Raw genomic sequence first — 10,983 nt, forward strand, 5'->3', positions numbered from 1 at the left:
AAGGCACAGAATAAAATTCAGGGCCATTATATGACCATGCTGAAAGAATCTTTTATTGCATATAGCCATAGAGTTGAAATTGCTGAAGACTGAACTTGGAGATTGATTTTAAAGTTGCAGAATTACAGTGTCAGTTGAATTCACAACCTCACCAAGTCCCTTCTGAGAAATGGAGGGAATTGGTAGGGAAATATGAGTACCCTATTGGAATGGTTATACCTGGGAAGATTGTGAGGACCAGAGGACCCTAAGCCGCCAAGTACCTCACTGCAGCACCCTTGAGCTCCCTTATAACCCACCCCTCACTCTTTTTCCCAGAATATTCAGGATCCGAATACAATATGGTCCAGGTGGTAGAATTCAGAATCAGGGTAGGGGAGAGAAGCATTATACCAGAAGGAATGGCAGAAATTCACTCATTTATATTCCTAAAGCATGAGGAATGTGTGTGGAAATGGATTTTGAGGGTACCTTGATCGAGATGGGAAGGATGTAAGTGTGGACTTAGCTGTATTTATTGATATGGGCGCAGCTGCCAGAAATTTGCATTCAGGGTGTTATCTCAGGCAGTTGGCAGAAGTTCTGACATTTTGCAGAAGTCACTAATGTAAACCTGGACCATATGATGATCCACACTAATTGGCAAAAAAGGGACCAGAAAATCTTTGGCATAATTAGAGGAATGAAGTGAAAATACCCTGAGATAGAATACTGAGCAGATCTCTCAATTCATATCAATTCCCGGAGACTCTCTCTCCTTCCCTTGAGGATGATATCAGTCAAAAAGGATAATAATCTTGTCATTTTTATTATCAGAAAATTAGTAATGTGTTTCGGATACACAAAAGGTATAAAGAATAATGAAACAAACATCCATGAACCTTTTAGACAACTTAAGATATGAAATGTGTTATCTTGAGTCCTCCAGGAAGCAGACAACAAGATGGGATTGGAAAATAGCTGTGAAGGGAAATGGGGAGGGAGGTGGAGGCAGTGGGTAGAGCCTTCGGATTGCCACAGGCTGGCCTCTGGGAAGGACAGAGGGAAAGAAGGAAGGAAAGCTGGGTCAGGAGAGCCTCTGACTACAGAGCAGTTCCAAGAAAGTTCCAGTAAGGCTGATGGGAAGCCATGAGCCATAGTCACCTGTGAAAGGAGCCCTGCACCTCACAGGACTGGGCCCACCTGGTATCCCTACTGGGCATAGGTGGGCTGGGCGCTGCCTAGGCAACTGCGGCGTTGGCACAAACACAGTGAAGAACTCAGAGTGCAGCTGCTGGGGTCACAGTTCAATTTGTACACTACAAAAGGCAATGTGAGAGGCACATTGTCACAGCTGTGTATGAAATACGGCCACTACCAGTAAAGCCCTTTACCAATCTCTTCCAATCTGAATAATGGATTCAGCTACCCTCTCTCTAGTCTGAAATTATAGCAAGAAGGGCTACTGTTGCAATGGGGCTTCCAATCTTAGAATGGATGGGAGAAGCTTTCATGGCCCAGCCCAGGAGAAGTAATTATATTAAAATAGTGGGCATGGTCACATGATCATCCCCTAAAGAACAAGGAGTGGGGAGAATTGTCCTGGAGGCAGAGATCTCTGTGTATAGGCAATTAGTCAAGTTACTCATTGGGATGAAATGAGCAAGTAGCCCACTGAGGTCTTACTTGGTTCTAAATATAACCAAAATCCTCTAAATTTAGTAAATAAGGGGCTCACTAGAGTACGTGTAGCTGGAATGGGAATTCCCAATCCAGGGTTCATTCAGACCCAGAGCTTCTCAAATGAAGGAGTAGACAGTACCTTTGAGTTAGGACCTGTTATAAGATATAGGAGATGTGATGAATCTTTTGTCCAATTTCATCCAAAGGCACTTCTGCCCTTTCCCTGGGTTATCAAGCACTGGAGAAAGGGATGGTTAGCTATTACCTGAGCCAACTCTAACTACTGGGGACAGGAATACCTGTCTTCCATAGGCAGAGGAGCACTTCAGGGGCTCAGGGTTATGTTCCCACTCAAATTCAGCCTACAGTAAGTCAGTGGGACTTCAATCCCCTACAGCAATTACCTTTCAAGTTCCTGAGAAGAAATAGAGGCCTTTGTGGGTGACAGAAAACCCACATCAACTTCCTGACCACGACAGTCAGGTTGGAGATTATTTGCCCTCCTATGGCCTGAAAACACAGTAAACCGACAGCAACCCTACAGCCCTGAGGAGAACGCCCATCAAACCCTGGGAGGGGGTAGTAGGGACAATTCTGGCCACATTCCATTCTATCCCACAGGTTGGCCAGCGTGGAAATAGCCAGACCTTAGCAAACAGCAGTGGTACACTGTAAAATTAATCGGGTGGCAGCTCCATTTGCAGTTGCTGTTCCAGATGTGGTCTCCTTGGTAGAGTAAATTAATTCAGCCCTGGTGCTTGGTATTCAGTCCCTGATCTGGAGAATGGAATGTGCTCTGTCTGACAAATGGAAAGCTCCAGAAGCCTTTGGCTGGCCCCTGACAGGGAGAGGAGCAGGGTGTTATTTCCCTGCCTCAGGAAGTGCTGGTTTCCTGTCCCCTGCTACAGCCCTGGGCCATCTCCCCATCCCAAGGGACATCATGCTGCCAGTGGGCTTGTGTTCTGTACCGAGAGCAAAACGCTAATAAGGTACGACAGGAAGGAAGTCACGGGTGCCCTAGATGTCTGGGTAAGATGCACATGTGACAGAGACTGGGGCATAACTCAGGGCCTCAGAGAGAATCCTGCAGGCTCACTGGTCTGAGGCATGTTGGAACATTCTCTTCAAAGTGAAGGAGACTTTAAAAAGAGGCACAATGCTTGATGGACTTCTTTGGATTTTGAAAGCAGCCTTAAGATCAATTCTTTCTACCAATCTGAAAGGGTTTACTAAGCAACCAGAAAGCATCCAGCTTTGAGTGGGGCCCCAGGCAAGGGGGAGCTCTGCAGGGACCCTGGGCTGTGGTCCAGGCCCCTTTGTCTTCAGTCCTTACCAGTGGTGCTTAAAGTGTCCAGGGCAGGGCACAATGCTGCATGGCAGTCAGCCAGCACTGGAGTCTCCAGAGCTTTGGAATAAGCAACTCTTCTTTGAGAAAACACAGGCTCTTGCCACGGGCTGAATGTCTGACCCTGAGTCACCAAACAATCTACAGCCTCAGAAGCCCATCATGTATCAGATGCCACGGTCAGTCCCCCTGGCCCTGTGTGCCCAGCTGTGCTCTGTCCCCTGTAACCCTATGCACAACCCTGTGTTGGGGCCTCTTCTTTCAGTCCCACATGGTGTGACCCTTGATACAGGAGAGCAGCAGTACCGGGAAGGAATATTTCAGTTGAAAGCAACAAAAGACTGGCTTACATGGTAGAAGGGATTTATGGGCTCATGTAATTTTTTAAAATACAGTTAATCTGTTCCAGGTTAGGCTGGATCTAGCAACCTGGTGATATCACTGGAAACCCTGCTTCTACTCTCTGCTCTGTCTTCCACAGTGTCCACATTTCCTAACATTGCCTTCTCTGCCCCCCACAATATGACTGGGCTGTCAGCAGTCTGGAGCCACATGCACATTCCCCACTTTCAGCCTGGCTCCAGTGAGCACAGCTGACCTACTGTAGGCTGAATTCAGGTGGGGACACAGTTACTCCTAAGGCCCTGAAGTGCCTCTCTGCCTATGGAAGAAAGAAGCATTGCTGTCCTCAGAAGTTAGAGTCAGCTCAGGTTAAGTCTTAGAAAAGAAGGAGGGTCCTTTTGTGAATTCCCCAACACCAGTGTCCTTGTGTCTCATTGGCGGAAATTGGTCATGTACCCATTTGTGGAGCAAGTCCTCAGGTTGGGGAGCTTCATTGATTGGCTGCCAGATGTCCCAACCCTGGGGCTGAGGGAGTGGATCCTATCCAAGCAGTGTGGCCAGGAGTGGCCAGGAGTGGGAGAGGAGCTAAACTCTGCAAAATGTGGGCATGGCGCTAGGCTTCACACAGGGGAAAGGGGAGGTAGGGACTCTGGGTGCCCCTCCCTTCATAACTACGGAATCAAAGCCCTATTTTTTGGCTTGAATCCTGTGAACTCTCAGAGTCCAACCATACTGATGGGATTTGTCCTTCTTGGGGCATTTGCTAGGTGTGAGGAGGGGAAAGGCACTGTGGCCACTGTGGAGCAGCTGGGAGACCTAAGTGCTTCCCAGCTCTGCCTCTCCTGAGTTCCCAGGGCAAACATTATTCGCCACCATGAGGACTGGCTTGCTCCAAACTGCTGAGTCTGGTGGGCAGAAGGTTGTATAGTCCTCTAACTAACAGGGCTGGGAACCGAGGCCTCATGTCCTCGGAAAATATGGGCCCTTCCGCAGGCTCCTCAGTTGGCCACTTTTCACTCCATTGGCTCTTGATAAGTGACATCACTTTTCTTTCTTTTTTTTTTTGAGACAGAGTCTCACTATGTCACCCTTTGTAGAGTTCCTTAGCGTCACAGCTCATAGCAACCTCCAACTCTTGGGCTTAAGAGACTCTCTTGTCTCAGTCTCCCAAGTAGCTGGTACTACAGATGCCCACCACAATGCCCAGCTATTTTTTGTTGTAGCTGTCATGATTGTTTGGCAGACCGAGGCTGGGTTTGAACCCACCAGCCCCAGTTTATGTGGTGTATGTCCTAACCTCTAAACTGCAGGCCCTGAGCCAATACCACTTTTCTGACAATGATTCCTCCCCTTGCCTTTTTTTGTTATAAAAATATTTTCAAGCCAGGTGTTGTGGTGGGCACCTATAATCCCAGTTACTTGGGAGGCTGAGGCAAAAGAATCGCCTAAGCCCAAGAACTGGAGGTTGCTGTAAGCTATGACACCACAGCACTCTCCCAAGAGTGCTAAAGTGAGACTCTGTTTCTAAAAAGAAAAAAATATTTTCACCCTAAATCTCTTAATTAGATAAAGTCATCCCTTGATATTTGCAAGGGATTGGTTCCAGGACTTCTCCATACCAAAAATCACTGGATGTCCAAGTCCCTGATATAAAATGGCATTGTATTTGCATACACAAACCCTCTTGTATACTTTAAATCATCTCCAGATTGCTTATAATTCCCAATACAACGTAAATGTCATGTAAATAGTTGCCATACTGTATTGTTTAGGAATTAAGGAGAAGGGGAAAAAAAGTCTGTGCATATTCAGTACAGACACAACCATTGCAGGCCTCAATGCATTTTCAACAGGCAATTGGGAACCTGCATGTGTTACACTTTCAGACAAAGATGCGCTGGCCATCTATGGACTCTATGGTGTGTGGGCAGAGAGTATCACATGGGATACACCTGAATCGTGTGCCAGGTTTAGGGGGACCAAACTGTTTTGCTTTGTTATCAGGCACTGAGCAGGAGGTGGGAGCAGTGACATCTTCCACAGTTCCTCATGTTGTCACCCGCACAGCCATACCTCTTTGTAAGTACTTTCTGTTAAGTCTTTATTTTGCCCCAAAGTTATTCTTCTCTGTTCTAAGTCTGTTTAGTGCAAGGTAACTGTGAGACTCCAAAGATCATGGCCTGTGAGCCGGTCCCGGGAAGCACCCCAGCTCTCCCCACTTCTGACCTGCTGGCACCTCCTTTGTGAGAGAGAGAAACCTTCATCACGTTACCTTCTACTTACAAATGATAGTGCTTAATTTCAGACTGTCGTATATTACTTACAAAAACTTGTTTTCCTTGTTTGAACGCTGTTTTGCTATCTGTGAGAAATTGGCTGTCTTGGCATGGGATAAAAACCACAATAATTTTTTTATGAAAATTAATGAAAATATCTCTTCATTTAATGGCTTTTCATTTAGGGGCAGGGTTTTCAGGAATTAATGGAAGTCCTTGGATGAGGGATAGATGCCCTCATCCTGGCCTTCCTGAGTTCTACCTCCACCTCTACCTGAAGCTCATGAGCAAGGGCTCCCTGTCCCCAGGGGGCTCCTTGGGTCCTCATATTTTCCCCTGATGTCATGAGGGTGTCAGTCATCCTATGCCATCCACCCTATAGGGCCTCTAGAGTAGAAGCAAGTGGGCCAACAAATTTCAGCCGAATCTACCCTGCAGTGGGCAGAGTGGGATGAGTTCATTCTTTCTGGCTCAGTCCACCCTCAGGGGGTCACCAAGATGGCACTGAACTGCTATAGTCCCCTATGGGAAACCAGACCCACAGCATCTCCCGCTCAGAGGCAGCTACAGGGCATTCCAAGCAGTCCCTGCCTGCCTCAGGGTTAGAGACTACAGAAAGCATCTACCCCAAACCAATGTGTGCTTAAGATGAAGCCCTGGCAGCTGAGCTGTGAGTGGGTGAGGAGAGGGCAGGTCTGCAGGCTGAGGGACTGTGAGGGTGCTCACATGAGTTATGGCAGTGAGCAGTGGCAGGATGGCAGGAAGTGAGGGACAGCAGGACTGCAGAGGTGGTCTGGAAGGGACTGGGCTGGGAGGAGGGGTCAAGCACCATGAAAGGGGCAGCAGGCTATGGGGGTAGGGGATGAATGTGGCTTTGAATGAATGGGTGTCTGGGCTCTCCAAGCAGATGTGTCCAGGGGGACAGTAGGACAGAGCACAAAGCTGCAGAGTCCAGAGGGAGGTCTGGGCACAGACGGAGGAGAACTAGGAGCCACGGAAAATGAAAGCAAGGGGAATGGAGCCAAGGGCGCTGGGCTCACTGGAGAGGACAGGCCTATTCTACATGTTCTAATGCATTCCTTTCACTAGCATATTCCTTTGAGGTTTGAATGTGTCTTCATCCCAGAGTTCCTTCATTTAAATTCAAACGACTATGAGGAATAACATCCTAAACCCTTGTATAAATCAAGTTTTAAGTCATAGAAACTGTACTCAACTAAATGAAGAAAAATTAAAAGAGGGGTGGATTTATTGGCTTAAGTCAATGAAAAGCCTGGAGCTTCAGATTCGGCTGGATCCAGGTGCTAAAGTGTCTTCAGGACGGTCAAGCCTCTCCTCTGGGCTGGCTTCATTCACAAGGGTCAAAGATGGCCCTGGGAAGTCCCATGTGTTCATTTTACTAGCTGGAAAAATAGGGCACCTCTCCCAAACCCTAGTGTTGATGGATTTATGAGGCTGAGATCAAGTGTCCACCTAGAACAGGAGTGAAGTCAGTCCCCCTCAGTCCGCATGGACTAGGAATAAGAGGAGATCCCCAAGTAAAACCTGGGGAGCTGTGATGGAGCTGAGACCTGGAATGGAGGCCAGGCATGGCTGATAAGAAAAAGGAACAGGTTCCCAAGAGCTGATAGACCAAAGCTGCTATGCCATCCCTGGGCTCCTCTACTCTGGACTGTCACATGAGAAAGAAATACAGTGCTCACTTCAGCAGCAGCTATACTAAAATTGGAATGATACAGAGAAAATTATCATGGCCCCTGCATAAGAATGACATGCAAATTTGTGAAGTCTTCCATATTTTTTGCCAGGCATGGTGGCTCATGCCTGTAATCCTAGTACTCTGGGAGGCTAAGGCCAGTGGATCACCTGAGCTCAGGAGTTGGAGACCAGGCTGAGCAAGAGCAAGACCCTGTATCTAAAAACAGGCAGGCATTGTGGTGAGTGCCTATAATCCCAGCTACCGGGAAGGCCTAGGCAAGAGGATCACTTGAACCCAAAAGTTTGAGGTTGCTGTGAGCAATAATGCCACAATACTCAACCGTGGGCAACTGAATGAGACTCTGTCTCAAAAAAAAAGAGAGAGAGAGAAATACACTTTTATCTCGTTTAATTCACTGATGGTTCATTTCTCTGTTACACCCAGTCAGACCTAATCCTATTGAATTCACACTCTAATCCTGACTCCCAGAGTGGGCACAATGAAGGCCCTGGGGGACATTGGGGCAATGGGACTTTCCTGGGAAGAGGGTAGTGGAGCTCCAGAGCCCAAGGTCAGCTTCCCCCAACTCCCCATCTCCCCTCACACATATGCTCAGACCACCCCCATCAGGATCCTGTGACAGGAGGGGCCCCCAGAGAGCATCACTCCCTGGAAAAACAGGTTGTGTGCACCTGCTCTGTCAGGCCTCAGGGACACGGAACTAATAGAACATGGCCCCTCAAGAAGTTTTCAGTGTGATGACAATCAGGGAGAGCCATGGGGGACAGGGTACAATGGGGAAGTTGGACAACTGAGTCTTCCAGGATGAGCCAGATTCTGCCAAGCAGTGAAGGTGCGCCAGACTAGGGGAAGAACAGCACATTTGGGGAACAGTAAGGAGTTCTCTGTGGCTGGAGTAGGATCCCTGATATGGGAAGAAGGGGGACAGGTCTGGAAGGGCCTCTAGGGCCCTATATCTTACATGACCACAGACGATGCTTGGCTCCCATTCTGTAAGCAGTTAGAGCCAGCAGGGGTCCTCCAGAGAGAAACTAGGTGGTCAAATTTAGAATTCTAGTGGACAGATGAGGAAATTGGAGTCTAAAGACGGAAAACCACAGGTCTGGGGTCTAGTTGTTCACTTATCAGAGGTTCCCAGAATACATGAACCTGGGGTGAGCAGGGCTCTCCTGCTGCCACCTGACCCCATGCTGCTCTCGAGAGGAGAGGCCTCTCCTCTGTCCCTCCTCGGGTGCCTGTCCCAGCCTGGGTGGAAATGTGTAGCAACATCCCCACTTTGCCAGAGCTACAGCGGGTCACCAGAGGAGCCAGAGCCTCGGAGGGAGATGCAGCCTCCTGGGGGCAGTGCCACTTGAGGAAGGGCCTGCCCCAGGGGCCAGAGTTGGTTCTCATTCTGCTTGGGTGCCAGGATAACAGGGCCAAGCTGTGGAACTGGCTCTGTCAGCTCCTCCTTGGTGCCAGATCCTGGCTGGGGACATGAGGGACATTATGCTCACAGCCCTGAGCACAAGGCAGATCTGTGGACAATTATAATGTGGAAAGAGCTCAGCTGCCATAGCAATTTCTCTGTACAACTGTGTGGTCACATCAGTTGTCAACACCCCTCTGCTTGGTATCTGAAGGCCCCATCAGCTTGTGGGGTCCCTCAGATTCCTGTACCATCTCCCTTCAGCTTTCCCCATGAGGTCCAAAACCGATCTAAGGCTGGACAGGGGACAGACTCCATCCCATTTCCACTGCTATCACCACCACTGTCCTCATTTTCTCCTCCCCACAAAGAGAACCCCAACAAGGCCTTTCAGGATGAGCAGGAGGCAGTGCAGAAGCAGCTGGGTAGGCCCCACAAAAGACCGGCATTATGGCTGAAGCTGGGGTGTGTGTCCCAGGAAGTACTGGGAGAACAGGGAACCAGGGAGAGACCAGGTGAAGAGATAGGTGTCCGTGTTACAAGACTTAAAAGTAGGACTGACATTGGTGATGGGAGCCAATGACACTTCTTCTGGACAAGGGGCCTCAGCCCTCACATAGTCCCCGCAGGTCAGAGTTGCCAGCCAAGCCCCACCAGCCCTAGACATCACACACAGCTCAGACTCTGCCTGGCACAAAGTTCCCCAGGCTGCCCTGTCTCCAAGCCCAGTGACAGCTCAGCCAGGAGCTGCAGAAGTGTGGGTGGGAATAGCTTCACCCACAGACAGAGACAGGGAGCTTCAGGAGCCTTAGCAGATGGGGAGGGAGACAGAGGTGCAATGTCCTATGACTCTTCAGGCAGGTGTGAGTTTGCACGATGACAGAGCCTTCTCACACTCCCCTCCCTGCATCCCAAGAAGATAGTCCTTGCACCTCTGGCCTCCCAGAGGACCCTGTAGGGGCCTCTGTCATTGCTCTAATGTAACTGTTTGGCAACCCTCTAAGGTCTGTCTCCCCTAATGGACTACAGTTTCCTCAAGGGCAGTGACAGATCATTGTCATAACCACAGGGAGTTGCAGCATCTACCTGCTCAAGAAATGCCTACTGAATGGACGAGTGTGCACAGGATGGCACAGGGGGTGTTTCTGCAGGTCTGAGCCCCTGTGTGTGCCCACCATGCCTGCTGGCTGGGCTGGCCTACATCCTACCTCACCCAGGGAAGTTCTGGAGGGAGGAGGGGTTGGTTTTCTTTGCTGCTCATTTGCATGACAGGTGTTGGCAGTTTATCTAACTGTGATAATGAAGAGGATGGGGGGTGTTAATTCCTTCTCACTTTATTGAATCCACCAATCCTTCACAGCCTCCGGGCCCTGAGCGGGGGTGATTAAAAGACACTTCAGCACGCTGGTTATTGTCAATTAACAGACTCCAATATAAACAATTAATAAAGCAGCAGTGGGAGGCAAGAGAGAGGGATTCAATCCCCCAGCCTGGGCAAGCTCCGCCAGCTCCTGGGCCTCTGGGCAAAGCCACACACACAGATGGCCCTGCCTGGGGGTGAGTGGTTAGGGGTGATGGATGTCTGAGGGGTGGTATAGAGATGGGGGGGTGGGATAGTGGGACTGCAAGTCCACCCCTGCTGATGCCAATGAGGCCACACTGGGAAAGGGAGAAGACTTGCCCACGTCCCCAGAAGACCACCTGGCCAGTGATTTGGGGACCATATAGTCCATGCCCTTCTCCTCTCACCCATCCCCTTGTGCCAGGCTGTGGCCCAGCCTGTTGCATCTCCTCAGCCTCCTGAACCTGAAGAGCCCTCAATAGCCACTGTACATTTTAGGGTAGCCCTTGTGACTCCTTCTCTCATCAGGCTGCCTCCTCTATCCCCTGTAACTTGCCTTCCCCTGCAATAAATGTGCCACACCATGGGCAACTTTCAGGGTCGCAGTGTGAGCTACCAAAAGTTCCCCTCTGAGCCCAGTCATGCCAGATGCCCCAAACATCTTGGGGGAGAAATCCTCAAACTCACCTTGAGGAAGGTGTGAAAATACTCAGCCTTGAGGGACTAAGGAATGTACCTAGTAACCGAAGGAGTTAATGGTGCTGCCTGGATTTGACTCTTGGTCTGGGCACCGAAGGCCACACATGCTATAGACCAAGGTTCCCCAAATTCGTGCTGTAAAGAGCCATACAGCTTTGCCAGCCACACAGTCTGCATCACAGCCACCCA

At 49.4% G+C, this 10,983-nt stretch overlaps 1 non-coding gene across 1 annotated transcript; it reads left to right on the forward strand.

Annotated features, from left to right (window-relative positions):
- The first annotated feature begins 7,320 nt into the window (after positions 1-7,320).
- LOC111725108 lies at positions 7,321-7,427 on the forward strand. The gene has a single exon (XR_002773253.1). It is a non-coding gene; the product is annotated as a U6 spliceosomal RNA (small nuclear RNA).
- Positions 7,428-10,983: the final 3,556 nt, after the last annotated feature.

Source organism: Otolemur garnettii, unplaced genomic scaffold (genome assembly GCF_000181295.1).
Source record: "Otolemur garnettii isolate 467f Iridium unplaced genomic scaffold, OtoGar3 scaffold00031, whole genome shotgun sequence".
Classification (NCBI taxonomy): Eukaryota; Metazoa; Chordata; class Mammalia; order Primates; family Galagidae; genus Otolemur; species Otolemur garnettii.